The 17,009-nt window shown below is 37.0% G+C and overlaps 2 long non-coding RNA genes across 2 annotated transcripts; both read left to right on the plus strand.

Annotated features, from left to right (window-relative positions):
• The first annotated feature begins 7,112 nt into the window (after window positions 1-7,112).
• On the plus strand, window positions 7,113-8,794 carry LOC128282522 (uncharacterized). The gene is made up of 2 exons (XR_008272835.1): window positions 7,113-7,202; window positions 8,538-8,794. It is a non-coding gene; the product is annotated as an uncharacterized LOC128282522 (long non-coding RNA).
• A 5,747-nt stretch (window positions 8,795-14,541) lies between these two features.
• On the plus strand, window positions 14,542-16,240 carry LOC128280371 (uncharacterized). Its single transcript, XR_008270550.1, has 2 exons — window positions 14,542-14,631; window positions 15,968-16,240. It is a non-coding gene; the product is annotated as an uncharacterized LOC128280371 (long non-coding RNA).
• Window positions 16,241-17,009: the final 769 nt, after the last annotated feature.

A 17,009-nucleotide genomic window follows, 5' to 3' on the forward strand; every position in this document is an offset into this window, starting at 1 on the left:
TTTACTCCATAACCGAAACATCATCATATGAAAATATATACCTTGAGATAGTATATATGTCATACCAATACATCATGTGCAAACATATATACATGTAGGTGCAAGGGCCGAATCTCAAGTTGCTTATAACCAAATATAAACATATATCCAAAGCTCAAATCTTACCTACCATGCAATATGCATAAATCATACTTATGGATACACCATGGCCGAATACACCACAACACCATACCGTTTCGATTTTGGTCATGGTTAAACAAAGAACTTAATGTCTCACTCAAAAATGCTAAAAAGAAAGTCCAAAAGCCATCAATCCACCATCACATGTATCATTAGCAAGCTTCATATTTAACATGCAATGGCATTAACACAAAATCCACCTTGGTCGAATACCATCCCCATGACATAGCAAGGATTTGAACCATGGCTAATATGAACATCAAGTTAGCAACCAAAAACATGCATGAATCTCATGGCACAACATCAAACATACCTTAATCTTGATACAAGTATGGCCAAACCTCTTCCTAATCCTCTTCCAAACCAAACATGAAGCAAAAACTCCCTCCTTCTTCCTTAGAATTTTTGGCCAAGAGAAGCAAAAATGATGAACACTTTTTTTTTCTTTCTCTCCCTCAACTCACGGAAATGGGGGGGGGGGAAATCACACCTTCTCTCTTTTTTTTTTTCCATTTCTTTATTCCTAACCTTAGTTTATTGTTTTTCCATAATGCACCAACAAAACATGTCTATTACATGTTTTGCCCATCCTCCCTTGTCATGGCCGGCCACCACTTATAAAAAGTGGGGTATTTGACATGCAAAACTATTGTTTTGCATGCATGATTCAATTAGTCATCACACATTTTCCCCATCCTACTTTCAAAGTTTACTACTAGGTCCTTTTTAGTGAAATTCACATTTACAACTCTAAATCAAAACATCAAAAATGTCACACACGAATTAACACATATTATAGACATCAAAATGAATATTAAATTATTTTTATGCCTCGGTTTTGTGGTCCCGAAACCACATTCCGACTAGGGTCGTTTTAAGGCTGTCACAAAAATAGCTCCTTCTGAGGTCCCAAGGGGAACTCAAGAAAAGGGTGACGGATTTTAGTGGTAGGACCTCAGGATAACGCTACTCCTTTCCTCTTCTTCGAGGTGGGGATATCGGTCTTCTTACCACATGAGGATGACATTGTATATCTGCATTGAAAAGTCGAAATTCAACCAATATGTCCCAAAAATAGCATGGAAAAACAAAACTAAATAGGAATATTTCATGGGACTTATGTACTAGATGAAGAAAACAAAACTAAAACAACTAAAGCAAATATATTAAGTTATTAAAATAGGACTATGAGAATAATGCTACGGGAATATCTAATGCATGAGTGCATGTGGGTAAGCATAAAATCCATGGAAACGAGAAAAATGGATGAATGTAGTATGAAAAATGGCAATATTCTTTGATGACAAGCATGAGTATTATTATTCTACTATGAATATTCACTTAAGATAGTCAAATGGATCAGAGAAATCATGAAATAGGCAAAATATTTAAAGAAAATAGAGTGAAAAAAGTAAACAAACGTAAAAGGGAGAAGCTTGGGTCGTCGGAAACAGTGTTGTAGGCTCCGTACGGGTGTGGCAGGTAGGACGTGCGAAGTTGCAGTGGCTAGGGTTAGGGATTATTGGGGAGGGATATGATGAATAGTGAGGGATTTATATAGATTCTGGAGCACATGGTCGTGGGGCACGCCCGTGTGCCCTAATTTTTGCCTTGTGTTTCGTGATTTTTAAATGTAGGCGCGTCTGACATTCGGCCCACGCCTGTGTTCCTTGGGCGTGTGGGTACACACGGCTGTGTCTTGCTTCGTTCGCTTCTCCCATGCACGTGTTAGTTTGACAGTGTCGACCATGGGGGTTGGGCACGAAAGTTACATGCCCGTGCCAGATTGACAGGTTTGCCCACGATTTCAAAACACGGGCATGTCGCTCGCTCATGTTGGTTTGGCAGTTTCGCCCACGGCCTTATCACACGGTCGTGGTGACTTATCGCATCCTGTGTTAGGGAAATTTTTTTGCCTTGTTTTCACATGGCCATATCGCACGGTCATGTCTCCTCTTATGGTGTGTGCACGGCCTAAGGCACACCCGTGTGCCTGGCCGTGTGGATGGGAAAACCCTGTGTTCCAAGACTCAGTTAATAGGTAAGATGTGAAAAACTAGAATTTAAATAAATCATTACTGTTAGTGCTCGGGTTGCCTCTCGAGAAGCATTTATTTATAGTCTAAGCTTGACTTACCTCTCTGGTGTGTAATCATAGTGGGTCGAGGAGTTTACACTCCTCATCCCTGCTATCAACTTTATCAATATATGGTTTAAGACGAGTATTGTTTACTTTAAAAGTTCCAAATTTGGGGTGAATTACCTCGATTGTACCATATGGGAAAATACTGAGTACCGTGAGAGGAATTTCTTCATTAGGTTCAGAAGTGGTAATGTGAGGATCTGCTGCATCTAATAGTACTCTGCCTCCAACCTTAAGTTGATTTGGTGATGTATTAAGCTCGTCCTGACTCGGTATTGGTTTATCGGGTGTTCTCGGTTTCTGTATCTGCCATTCATCTAGTTCCTCGATTTGTGGCCTTCATTCTTCATAGATAGGTCCTTTGTTGTTCCTTAAACATGGCTCGTGTAGGTTCTTCGAACATATTTCCTGCAAAGTAGGTTGCACCACATGGTCAATTTTAGTAGAATGATTTATACAACCACCTTCAATTTTTGATGTGTTACTCGAATTACGAGCTTGAAGGGTGATTGTTTCGTCTCCCACACGAAGTGTGAGTTCACTTGTGCCAACATCAATTATCGTTCTTGCGGTTGCTAAAAAGGGCCTCCCTAGAATTGAAGGAACGTTACTATCCTCCTCTATGTCTAGAACAACGAAATTAATCGGGAATATAAATTTGTCAATTTTAATGAGTACATCTTCAATAATCCCTCTAGAAAATCTGATTGTTTTATCGGCTAATTGAATACTCATCCTAGTTTGTTTAGGTATCCCAAGACTTAGTTGTTAAACATTTTGTAAGCATGACATTGATACTAGCCCCTAAATCAGCCAAAGCATTATTAACATCTAGGCTACCAATTAAACAGGGAATTGTAAAACTCCCTGGATCTTTTAATTTGTTGGCTACCTTATTCTGTAGTATGGCTGAGCAAACCGCATTTAGTTCCACATGCAATGCCTCATCCAACTTCCGTTTATTTGTTAAAAGCTCCTTTAAGAATTTGATTGCGTTTGGCATCTGCGAAAGAGCTTCAATAAACGGTAAGTTAATATGTAACTTCTTTATTAATTTAAGGAATTTACCAAATTTTTCTTTTGTGCGATCTTTCCTTGTCGCGTTTGGGCATGGCACACGAGGTTTGTATTCTTTACTTATCGGTTTTTGGTTTGTGGTCCACCTCACCCTTACCTTTACTTACCCCTATTTCTTGCCTCGGTTCTGGTTCAGGTGCAACTAACCCTTTCTTATCTTGAATGGTAATTACATTGAGTTGCTCCCTTGGGTTAGATTCAATGTTAATCGCCAAGCTACCTTGTGGTTGTTCAGATATCAATTTAGCGAGTTGACCTCTCTGAGTTGCGAGCCCTTGGATCGATGCTTGTTGATTTTTAAGTGCTGTTTGGTATTTTGAAAACAAGTTTTTGTCACCGAGATGAATTTTGTTAGCAACTCCTCAAGGTTTGGCTTTTTCTCTTGTTGGTGGAAGCCTGGAGGTGGTGGTGGTTGCTGGTTCTCTTGGCCTCCCCATGAGAAATTTGGGTGGTTCCTCCAACCTGTATTGTAAGTATTACTATAAGGATTATTTTGAGATCGAGGATTATTACCCAAGTAATTTAATTGCTCGTTCTCCATGTTGTGGCCATAGGGTGGGTAATCTGAATTGCTTGATCCACCTCCACTTGCTTCGCACTGCATTACTGGGTGAACCTGTGAAGAACTAAGAAAACCATCAATTTTTTTATTCAAGAGTTCTACCTGATTAGAGAGTATGGTGACCGAATCAACGTTAAAAATGGCTGCTGTTTTCGTTGGCTTTGTCCTCATGACTTGCCACTGATAATTATTCAGTTACATCTCTCCTATAAATTCATAAGCATCTTCAGGTGTCTTATTATTGATGGTTCTGCCACCGGCTGCGTCGATCATCTATCGAGTCGAAGGATTCAGGCCATTATGAAACGTTTGAACCTGTAGCCAAAGTGTTTCTAAATCCATCTGCACAAAAGAAGAGATATCATTATGTAATTTGGCTATTTTAGTCGGCAGAAAATATTTTAATAAAAACTTTTTGGTCATTTGTTCCCAAGTAGTGATTGACCCTCGTGATAACGAATTCAGCCACTGTTTAGCTTTGTTTCTCAATGAAAAAGGGAATAACCGAAGGTGAATGGCATCATTAGAAACGCCATTAATTTTAAATGTATCACATAGTTCCAAAAAGTTTGCCAAGTGAGCGTTGGGATTTTCGTCCTGCAAACCATCAAAAAGAACAAATTGCTGTATCATTTGAATTGTGTTAGGTTTCAGTTCAAAAGTATTTGCAGCTACATCAGGTCTAACTATGCTCGATTCGGTTCCTGTTAAAAAGGTTTAGCATAATCATACATAGTGTGCGGAGCAGGATTCTGATTAGCAGCAATTGCAGGAGGTAGCAGATTTTCCTTTTTTCAGCCATCTTCTTGGTTGTGGTTGAAATATCGTCCTTTTGCTCTTTCTCTATGTATCTTAAGCTTTGCCTTATTTCTTTTCAGTTTCTACAAACTGTGCGATTGATCTCACTATCAAACAATAATGGTCCTGACGGGTTTCTTCTGGTCATAAACTAGAGAATAAATGAAGAATTAGAAAAGAAAATAAAAATTAAATTACAAATAAAGTAGAATGGCTAAAGTAACAAAAATTGAGTGTTCCTAATATCCTAGTTCCCCGGAAACGGCGCCAAAAACTTTGTACGTAATATTTACGACAGGTTTTAAAAATTTATAATTAAGCATTCTTGAAACTAACTATTATCACGATGAAGGCAAGTGTACCTATCGAATAGTAGTACAGCTTTAGCAATACGGGATTGTGAACCCAAAGGAACTAAGAGTACTAGTAATTACTTTCTTTTTATTATCTAGCCTAAAAATTAAGAGATTTATTTATCTAAACTAATTAACTAAACTAAGAGTGCACAGAGAGAAAATTGGAAAAAAGCTTTTGGGAAAACTCAATTGATTAAGACAATACCCAAGGAAAAATCCACCTAGGCTTCAGTTGTTATTTGACTCCGAAGCAAACGATTTATTCATTTGACTTGATTCGTAGAAATTCCTAAGTTATATTATTATCTCTCTCGAGACTAATAACGTCTAACCCTAGGTTGATTAATTGAAATCTCTTTCTAATTAACACCTAGTGTTGTATTAACTCGATCTATGGATCCCCTTATTAGGTTTCACCCTAATCCGGCAAAATCTTATCACCCTATCTCTAGGCGTGCAATCAACTCCGCTTAATTATGAAAAATTTACTCTTAGACAGGGTTTATTTTTCCTCTGAATAAGAGCATTAACTCGAATCAATATCCTGAAATATTAAAACAAGAATTAAGAACACATAATTAAGAACAAGTCAAATATTTATCATACAATTCAGATAATAATAACAAGATTCGTCCTTGGTTTCATTCCCCTTAGGTATTTAGGGGGTTTAGTTCATAATTATAGAAGAAAACATCTCAGAAGAATAATGAATACAAAACATAAAGAAAACCCAAAACCCCTGAATGGAAATTGAAGGGAGATTTTCAGTCTTGATGATGAATCTGGCTTCTGAGATAGACCAATCGGCTTCCTTTGAGTAATTCCTTGCCTCCAACTCTGTGTCTCCCCTCCTAAGTGCCTCATCAGGTGTTTAAATAGGCTTTAGAATGCTTAAGAGCCCTCAAAATTGGCCTTTTTCGAATAGGGTTATACTTGGGCTCGGTAGGGACACGCCCGTATGCGATTACTCTAGCCCGTGGTCAAGGCTGTTGAATAGGCACGGCATGTAGTCTACCCGTGTAAGTCATGCTTCTATCCTGCTAAAGAGACACGCCCGTGTGAGGAAGTCCATGTGACAACCCGAATTAGGGCCTAATCGGAATAGTGGTTTCGTGACCACAAATCTGAGATAGAAATAATTGTTTTATAATTATTTTGGGGTTTATGATATGATTGCATGATTGTGTGAAAATTTCGTAATGAAATTCTATGCCTAAAGTGCTTAAATTGAAAGTAGGGACTAAATCGAATAAGTTGCAAAATTTGCATCCTGGAAGTTTTTAGTATGAAATTGTTTTGGAATATTAATTAGGAGGTCTTAAATAGCAGTTTGACCAATTTTAAGTTCATGGACAAAATTAGGACATGGAAGGAATTTTTGAAAGTTTAGTAAGTAGGGGCATTTTGGTCATTTGGATATTAAATGAAATAAAATGGGAAAAATAACACAAAATTGATCATCATCCTCCTTAGTTGCTGCCGAATTCTCCCTCTCTCCATAGCTAGGGTTTCTTCAATTTTCAAGCTCCATAGTAAGTGATTCTAAGCCCCGTTTTTAATGTTCTTTACGTTTTTGGAATCCCGGAAGCTCGATTAAGCTTATGCTAGTAATAATTTAACCTAGGGTTCATATTTGGAAAAATACCCATAGGTGAAATTTGTGTATTTTGATGTTTTATGATAGAATATGAGGTTTTAAATTATTTAAATAACTTGTGCTACTCGGTTTTAAGTGAAAACGAGTAAAAGCAAGATAATCGGTAAAAATACCTATTGTTCATAACTATATGATAGAGTGAGAATTTGATGTTGTTGTAGAAGAGAAAAATGTTCAGCATATCATAAAATATAAGAATAAGGGCTGAAATTAAATTTCCGAGCCTAGGGGCAAAATTGTAATTTTGTAAAAGTTAGGGGGCAAAAATGTAATTTTTCCATGATGTGATTTTTGGATTGAAATAAATAGTATGAGTATTAAATGAGCTAAATGTGTTATTATAGATCAAGAAAGACGCGGAATTGATCTCGAACGGGGGAAGGAAAAAGTTTTGGACTAAATTGCAAAATTTCCACATTTTGCACCAAGGTAAGTTTGTATGTAAATATTACAATAATTTCATGTACATTCTTATATTTCAGCCTATTATATAAATATACTAGCTGATGTTAAAATATAAATCGACTATTGGAAGAATGGAAATAAATACAGAGAGAGAGATCCCGGTTGAACATTCTGAGGATCGAATGAAATAGAGGAGCGTAGCTAGGTCCCATGTATGATGCCGAGTGCACATCATGTGTACAAGAAAGCTACGAGACACCTGTAGTAGCTAGGTCACATGTGTGATACGAGATGTATCCCATGTAGACAAGAGAGCTACGTGAAAGATAAATGTAGCTAGGTCGCATGCGTGATTCCAAGTGAAGGACACCATGTAGACAAGAGAGCTACGAGACAAATTGGTTAGGTCGCATGAGTGGTACTAAGTGTTCACCATGTGTACAAGAGAGCCGAACTAAACGAAGTATGATGGTGGGGCTGTGTGCTGAAACCATTAAATATCGAGGATTGATCCGAATTGTTCAACGGGATGGTTTTGTGGTGATATTGTGGTTTGGACCTACACTTATGGTGAATATGTGGTGAAAACGATTTGTGGTATATACATATATAAGATAAAATGAGGTTAGCATAAAGAATGTGTGAAAGAGTGAAATTAGCATTAAAACTGTTTTTAGATAGTAGCAGTGACGTGATTTTGAAAAATCACCAAAAATAGGAAGAATATAATTAGAGGTTGAATGAGATGTGAAATTAAAGTTTAATGAGTCTACTTTCATATAAAAGAAACAGAGCAAGCAAAGGATTTCTATATTTTGAGATATTTACAATTGTATTTGACTTGCTCAGGATGAATACGTGATCCCCTGTTCCAACTTTTAAAAATCATTAAAAATTGTACAAAGCAAATTAAGAAATATAGTTTACATGCCTAAATTCCTTACTGAGACTAGTTTTAAATGAAACAGACTTCAGGGTTGTTTGAATTGTGTACTGAGAGAAATTCAATTCGTAGTGAACAGAGGTCAGATCAGTCGAGCTGTGTAACAGGGGAAAATTTAACTAATAAACTGTACTAATCGGCAGAATCAAAAATTATAGAAACAAATTAGCAAAAATATTTATGAGTCTAGATTCAGGGAAATTTTACGGATTTGAATTTCGAGTTTTGTAACTCGAGTTATGATTTATTTAGTGAATATGACACAGCAGAGACAGCTTAATCAAAGTGGAATGAATAGTGAAGTTAAAGTAGATATACTTGAATTGTTGTGTAAACATTTTAGATTCTTTAATTAGTATTTACATACTTACTTACTAAGCTATAAGCTTACTTTGTTTCTCTCTTTTGTCTTATAGTGTCCTTCGGCTTGCTCAGGAGTTAAGGATCGTGAAGATCTACCCGCACTATCATACTTTAGGGTATTTGAACTAAACGTTTTGAATTATGGCATGTATAGTAGGCTTAATTATTTTGTTACGTGTCATATTTGTCTAGGTTTAAAATATTAGTTATAGTACTCGACCAGCTACTTTGTACAAGCCATTAAAGTTGGCTAATATTGTTCAAGACATATATTATACGATGCACTATCAAATTGGATGACATATTTATATCTCGGTTATGTTTAATGGTATGTGTTATGTTCTGGTAATACCTTGTATCCTGTTTCGGCGACAGTAACGGGTAATGGGGTGTTACATTTAGTGGTATCAGAGCTATGGTTTAGTCGGTTCTCGGACTAATAAAGTGTGTGTAAAAGTCTAGCTATACATGCCATAAAAATATTGTGATAGTGTGGTGACTCCTGATTATTCTAAACTGTGTTTTGTTTTAATATAGTAATGGATCCTGAAGGAACTGCGGCTGATGATGCTGCTAGTAATGCGCTGGCTCCCACACAAGGGACCGCGCCTGTGGAAAGTGGACCTGAGACATTGAGACAAGGAGATGAGGCTTGGGATGCCTTTCTCCAAATGATGAACAATTGGTATACTGAATTTATTCGAGCAAATCCAAATGCTCAACCTCCTCCACCCCCTCCTATACCTCAGACGATTCCTTTAGCTGCTCAAGGTATAGATTTGGTAAGAATGAATAAGCCTCCGGTTGACAAGATTCGAAAACAAGGGGACGAAGAGTTTAGAGCAAAGGTCGATGATGATCCCGAGAAAGCGGAATTCGGCTTGAAAATTCTACCCGTGTATTTGATGAGCTCTCATGTACACCGAGGAATGCTTAAAGTGTCAGATCACTTTTGAGAGATTCGACTTACCACCGGTGGAAGACTTTGGTTGCAGTGGTGCCAAAAGAAAAGTTACTTGGGATTTCTTCCAGAAGAATTTAGAAAGAAATACATAAGTCAGCGATTTATTGATCAAAACGGAAAGAGTTCCTTGAATTGAAGCAGGGAAAATGTCTCAGCGAGTATGAACGCGAATTTGTAAGACTCAGCAAGTATGCCCAGAATGTGTGTCCACCGAGGCCATTATGTGTAGAAGATTTGAAGATGGGCTGAATGAGGACATTAAAGTGCTTGTAGGAATTTTGGAGTTGAAAGAATTTGTAGTATTGGTTGATCGAGCTCTTAAAGTCAAGAATTGAACAAAGAAAGAAGAAAAGTCGCTATTGAGGCCCGAGATGTCGAAAAAGACAGATAAGCAAGCCATTTCAATCTCAACCAAAGAGGTCCAAAGAGACAAACCCTCGAATGACAGTTTCAATTGGGGATTCACACGAGATCGTGATAGAGCATATTCGGGTCTAAAGCTCAAGCTACTTGGTGGCAAGTGTGGGTAATGTGCGACCTAGAAAGCCCGAGTGTCGAGAATGTGGCGAGCAACATTATGGTGAGTGTTGGGGACCGAGCGAGCTTGTTTCAAAAGTGTTCTCATGAGCATTTTATTAGAGATTGTCCGGAGAAAGTTAAAGAAGAAAGATTTCAGAGTGCTAGATGAATACCACCGCTAGTAGAGGTAGACCACCGAGAAATACTGGAGGTGGGACTAGTAGTAAAACTGTGATGAAAGATTTAACGGCAAGATCGAAGCTAGAGCACCGCTAGAGCTTATGCTATACGTGTCGAGAAGATGCATCATCTCCGATGTCATTCTTGGTACATTTTCTCTATGATACTATTGTTATTGCATTGATTGATCCCGGTCCACTCATTCCTATATTTGCATGAATTTAGTATCCAATAAAAAGTTGCTCGCTGAATTTATGAGTTTACGATTAAAGTGTCGAACCCCTTAGGCCAATATGTGCTAGTTGACAAGGTTTGCAAGAATTGCCCATTAATGATTCAAGGTCACTGCTTTTCCGCCAACTTGATGTCATTACCATTTGGTGAGTTTGACATTATCTTGGGAATGGACCGGTTAACATTGTATGATGCTAAGGTAGATTGTAAACAAAAGACACTAGAGTTGAAATGTGAAAATGGAGAAATTCGTGGGTTGAAACAGATGAATCAAATAAATTGCCTATGGTGATTTCGCACATGTCTCGCACGTAAATACATGAGAAAAGGGTGTGAAGCTTATCCGCTTATGTAATGAATATTGAGTTGCCTCAACTGAAATTTGAATCAGATCGATAGTCTGTGAGTTTCGGATGTATTTCGGAGGAATTGCCCGGGTTGCCTCCGAACGAGAGATAGATTTTGCCATTGATTTGTTGCCGGCATCGCACCGATCTCGATTGCTCCATATAGAATGGCTCCAACTGAATTAAAAGAATTGAAGGCTCGCCAGGGAGTTAACAGACAAGGGATTTGTGAGACCGAGTTTCTCTCCCGGGTGCTCTGTATTATTCAGAAGAAGAAGGATGGTTCAATGAGACTTTGCATTGATTACCGTCGACAATAAGGTGACTATAAAGAACAAGTACCCATTGCCGAGGATTGATAATTTATTCGATCGCTTAAAGGGGGCCACAGTGTTTTCAAAGATTGATTTGAGGTCCGGTTACTACCAATTGAGAGTTAAGGAGTCGATGTGCGAAAACCGCCTTTAGGACAAGGTATGGACATTATGAGTTTCTTGTGATGCCTTTTGGCTTAACAAATGCTCCAGCTATATTTATGGACTTAATGAATCGGATCTTCCTACCATATTTGGATAAGTTTGTAGTAGTGTTTATAGATGACATTTTAATTTATTCTCGAGATGAGTCCGAACATGCCGAACACTTGAGAACTATATTGCGATCTTGAGAGAAAAGAAACTGCTTGCCAAGTTTAGTAAAAGTGAGTTCGGCTTCGTGAAGTCGGATTTTGGGGCATATAGTCTCGGTGATGGTATTCGGTGGATCCAAGTAAGATTTCTGCGATCGTTGATTGGAAACCGCCCAAGAATGTATCCGAGGTTAGAAGCCTTTTAGGCTTAGCCGGTATTATAGACGCTTTGTTGAAGGATTTTCGATGATTGCCTCTCCTATGACTAAGTTGTTGCAAAAGAATGTTAAGTTTGAATGGACTGATAAATGTCAACAAAGTTTTGAAAAGTTGAAAGCACGATTGATGAAGCACCAATTTTAGTACAAACCGAGTCGGAAAGGAGTTCGTAATTTATAGTGATGCATCATTGATAGGCCTTGGATGTGTGTTGATGCAAGAGGGTAAAGTGGTAGCTTATGCTTGAGACAGCTTAAAACCGCATGAGAAGAACTATCCTACACATGATTTGGAACCGGCATTGTTGTTTTTGCCTTGAAGATTTGGCGACATTATTTGTACGGTGAAAATGCCGAATTTTTACCGATCACAAAAGTTTGAAGTACTTGATGAATCAAAAGGATCTGAACTGCGACGTAAGATGGCTTGAATTATTAAAGGATTATGATCTAGTGATTGATTATCATCCGGAAAGGCAAATGTAGTTCTTGACGCCTTGAGCGTAAAATTTCTTTTTACTTTGAGAGCCATGAACACGGGTTAGTATTGTCTCGATGATGGGTCAATCTTAGCGAGATGAGAGCTAAACCGTTATTTCTCTAGTTGATTTGTGATGCTCAAAAGAATGATAGTGAGTTGCGGATCAAGAGAACTCAATGCGAATCAAAGTTACGACTCGATTTTCGAGTTGGACCGGATGACTGCTTGATGTTTCGAGACAGGATATGTGTGCCGAAAAACGATAAATTGATTCGAAAAATATTACATGAGGCGCACAATGGTGTTTATCGGTTCATCCCGGTAGCACAAAAATGTATAATGATTTAAAGAAGTCAGATTGGTGGCGGTATGAAAAGGGACATTTCGAATTTGTAACCAAGTGTTTGATCATCAACAAGTAAAAGTTGAACATCAAGTGCCTTCGTGGATTACTTCAACCGGTAATGGTGCCCGAGTGGAAATGGGACAAGATTACCATGGATTTTGTAACCGGTTTGCCTTTAACTCCTAAAAAGAAGGATGTTTGTTTGGGTAGTGGTTGATAGATTAACAAAGTCAGCCCACTTTATACCAAGACATACCGATTACTCACTTGATAAATTAGCGAATTATATATTGCTGAAATTGTGAAGTTGCACGGAGTACCTATGTCTATAATATCAGATAGAGATCCAAGATTTACCTCGAGATTTTGGAAAAAGTTACAAGAAGCTTTGGGTACAAAATTGAACTTTAGTACCGCATTTCATCCACAAGCAGATGGTCAAACGGAAAGAGTAATCCGTACTCAAGATATGCTTAGATGTTGTGTTTTAGAATTTGGAGGTAGTTGGGAGAAATATCTATCTTTTATTGAGTTTGCCTACAATAACAGTTATCAATCAAGTATACAAATGGCACCGTATGAAGCCTTGTATGGTCGTAAGTGTCGGACTCCTTTATATTGGACCGAGCTTAGTGAGAAACAGATTCATGGAGTTGATCTAGTTAAAGAAACCGAAGAGAAAATAAAAGTAATTCAGATTGCTTGAAAGTCGCTTGGATCGACAAAAGTCATATGCGATTTAAAAGAAAAGAGATTGAATTTCGTGGGTGATAAAGTGTTCTTGAAGGTGTCACCATGGAAAAAGATTCTGAGATTTAGTCGAAAAGGCAAGTTGAGTCCGAGTTTTATTGGGCCGTACGAGATTACTGAGAGAATTGGACCAGTGGCATATCGGTTGGCCTTACCGGCAGAGTTAGAAAGAATTCATAACGTGTTTCATGTATCAATGTTGCGACGTTATCGTTCTGATCCTTCACATGTGATTTCCTAAACAGAAATTGAGATTCGATCGGATATGACCTATGAGGAGGAACCAATAAAGATTTTGGCTCGAGAGGTTAAACAGTTAAGAAATAAAAGTATAGCTTTAGTGAAAGTATTGTGGCACGACATGGGATAGAAGAGGCTACGTGGGAACCCGAGGAAGCTATGAGGAAACAAGACCCAAACCTCTTTATCGGTAAGATTTTCGGGACGAAAATCTCAAAAGGGGGAGAATTGTGACAACCCGAATTAGGGCCTAATCGAATAGTGGTTTCGTGACCACAAATCCGAGATAGAAATAATTGTTTTATAATTATTTTGGGGTTTATGATATGATTGCATGATTGTGTGAAAATTTCGTAATGAAATTCTATGCCTAAAGTGCTTAAATTGAAAGTAGGGACTAAATCGAATAAGTTGCAAAATTTGCATCCGGAAGTTTTTAGTATGAAATTGTTTTGGAATATTAATTAGGAGGTCTTAAATAGCAATTTGACCAATTTTAAGTTCATGGACAAAATTAGGACATGGAAGGAATTTTTGAAAGTTTAGTAAGTAGGGCATTTTGGTCATTTGGATATTAAATGAAATAAAATGGGAAAAATAACACAAAATTGATCATCATCCTCCTTAGTTGCTGCCGAATTCTCCCTCTCTCCATAGCTAGGGTTTCTTCAATTTTCAAGCTCCATAGTAAGTGATTCTAAGCCCCGTTTTTAATGTTCTTTACGTTTTGGAATCCGTAAGCTCGATTAAGCTTATGCTAGTAATAATTTAACCTAGGGTTCATATTTGGAAAAATACCCATAGGTGAAATTTGTGTATTTTGATGTTTTATGATAGAATATGAGGTTTTAAATTATGTTAAATAACTTGTGCTACTCGGTTTTAAGTGAAAACGAGTAAAACAAAGATAATCGGTAAAAATACCTATTGTTCATAACTATATGATAGAGTGAGAATTTGATGTTGTTGTAGAAGAGAAAAATGTTCAGCATATCATAAAATATAAGAATAAGGGCTGAAATTAAATTTCCGAGCCTAGGGGCAAAATTGTAATTTTGTAAAAGTTAGGGGGCAAAAATGTAATTTTTCCATGATGTGATTTTTGGATTGAAATCAATAGCATGAGTATTAAATGAGCTAAATGTGTTATTATAGATCAAGAAAGACGCGGAATTGATCTCGAACGGGGGAAGGAAAAAGTTTTGGACTAAATTGCAAAATTTCCACATTTTGCACCAAGGTAAGTTTGTATGTAAATATTACAATAATTTCATGTACATTCTTATATTTCAGCCTATTATATAAATATACTAGCTGATGTTAAAATATAAATCGACTATTGGAATAATGGAAATAAATACAGAGAGAGAGATCCCGGTTGAACATTCGGAGGATCGAATGAAATAGAGGAGCGTAGCTAGGTCACATGTATGATGCCGAGTGCACATCATGTGTACAAGAAAGCTACGAGACACCTCAGTAGTAGCTAGGTCACATGTGTGATACGAGATGTATCCCATGTAGACAAGAGAGCTACGTGAAAGATAAATGTAGCTAGGTCGCATGCGTGATTCCAAGTGAAGGACACCATGTAGACAAGAGAGCTACGAGACAAATTGGTTAGGTCGCATGAGTGGTACTAAGTGTTCACCATGTGTACAAGAGAGCCGAACTAAACGAAGTATGATGGTGGGGTGTGTCTTTGAAACCATTAAATATCGAGGATTGATCCGAATTGTTCAACGGGATGGTTTTGTGGTGATATTGTGGTTTGGACCTACACTTATGGTGAATGAAATGTGGTGAAAATGATTTGTGGTATATACATATATAAGATAAAATGAGGTTAGCATAAAGAATGTGTGAAAGAGTGAAATTAGCATTAAAACTGTTTTTAGATGGTAGCAGTGACGTGATTTTGAAAAATCACCAAAAATAGGAGGAATATAATTAGAGGTTGAATGAGATGTGAAATTAAAGTTTAATGAGTCTACTTTCATATAAAAGAAACAGAGCAAGCAAAGGATTTCTATATTTTGAGATATTTACAATTGTATGTGACTTGCTCAGGATGAATACGTGATCCCTGTTCCAACTTTGAAAAAATCATTAAAAATTGTACAAAGCAAATTAAGAAATATAGTTTACATGCCTAAATTCCTTATTGAGACTAGTTTTAAATGAAACAGACTTCAGGGTTGTTTGAATTGTGTACTGAGAGAAATTCAATTCGTAGTGAACAGAGGTCAGATCAGTCGAGCTGTGTAACAGGGAAACTTTAACTAATAAACTGTACTAATCGGCTGAACCAAAATTATAGAAAAAATTAGAAAAAACTTTATGAGTCTAGATTCAGGGAAATTTTACGGATTTTAATTTCGAGTTTTGTAACTCGAGTTATGATTTATTTAGTGAATATGACGCAGCAGAGACAGCTTAATCAAAGTGGAATGAATAGTGAAGTTAAAGTAGATATACTTGAATTGTTGTGGAAACATTTTAGATTCTTTAACTAGTATTTACATACTTACTTACTAAGCTATAAGCTTACTTTGTTTCTCTCTTTTGTCTTATAGTGTCCTTCGGCTTGCTCAGGAGTTAAGGATCGTGAAGATCTACCCGCACTATCATACTTTAGGGTATTTGAACTAAACGTTTTGAATTATGGCATGTATAGTAGGCTTAATTATTTTGTTACGTGTCATATTTGTCTAGGTTTAAAATATTAGTTAAAGTACTCGACCAGCTACTTTGTACAAGCCATTAAAGTTGGCTAATATTGTTCAAGACATATATTATACGATGCACTATCAAATTGGATGACATATTTATATCTCGGTTATGTTTAATGGTATGTGTTATGTTCTGGTAATACCTTGTATCCTGTTCCGGCGACGGTAACGGGTAATGGGGTGTTACAGTCTAGGCCGTGTTGATATCCCATGTGGGTCCATTTTCTCCGTTTTCAGCCCGTTTCTCACTATTTTTACTCTTTGGTGCTCGCGTAAGTATAAAACATGAAATTAAAGAATTAGGAGCATCGAATTCACCAAATCTAAAAAGAAATCATCCATAAATGTGTTAAGCATAGGATAAAAATATGTATAAATTAAGTTTTATCAAATAGAAAAGGTAAGTATATAATGTTCATGTATGCTTGATAAGGAAAAAGGTAAGTAAAATGTATTAATAAATTTGATTAAGTAAGTAAGTATTTAAGTAAGTGAGTAAGTGAAGAAGTTTAAAATATGTCTATGACTATTAATGAAGTTGCATTAAGTAGTATCATGACAAGTAGTAAGATAATTCTTATGAATGTTGTTATTTATTTGCATGCAAACTTACTAAGCTTAATGCTTTCCCGCTTTATTTTCCTTCTTTTTATAGTTTTGTCAAGCTAACTCGGGGATCGTAAAGTACGTCGAAGGTCTGGGCACATTATCATAAGGATTATTTTGGTATAGCTAGACGTTTCATTTTGAGTATGACATGTATAGCATCGTAGCCATTTTGTGTGTATGATCTTATGATATAGCTAATGAATGGTATGTAAATGCTTGATAATGATTAGCTATTGGAATGGCTAATCAAGGACATGCTTGGTGTTATGTATGCCTA

The sequence above is a fragment of the Gossypium arboreum genome, chromosome 1 (genome assembly GCF_025698485.1).
Source record: "Gossypium arboreum isolate Shixiya-1 chromosome 1, ASM2569848v2, whole genome shotgun sequence".
NCBI classification, from domain to species: Eukaryota; Viridiplantae; Streptophyta; class Magnoliopsida; order Malvales; family Malvaceae; genus Gossypium; species Gossypium arboreum.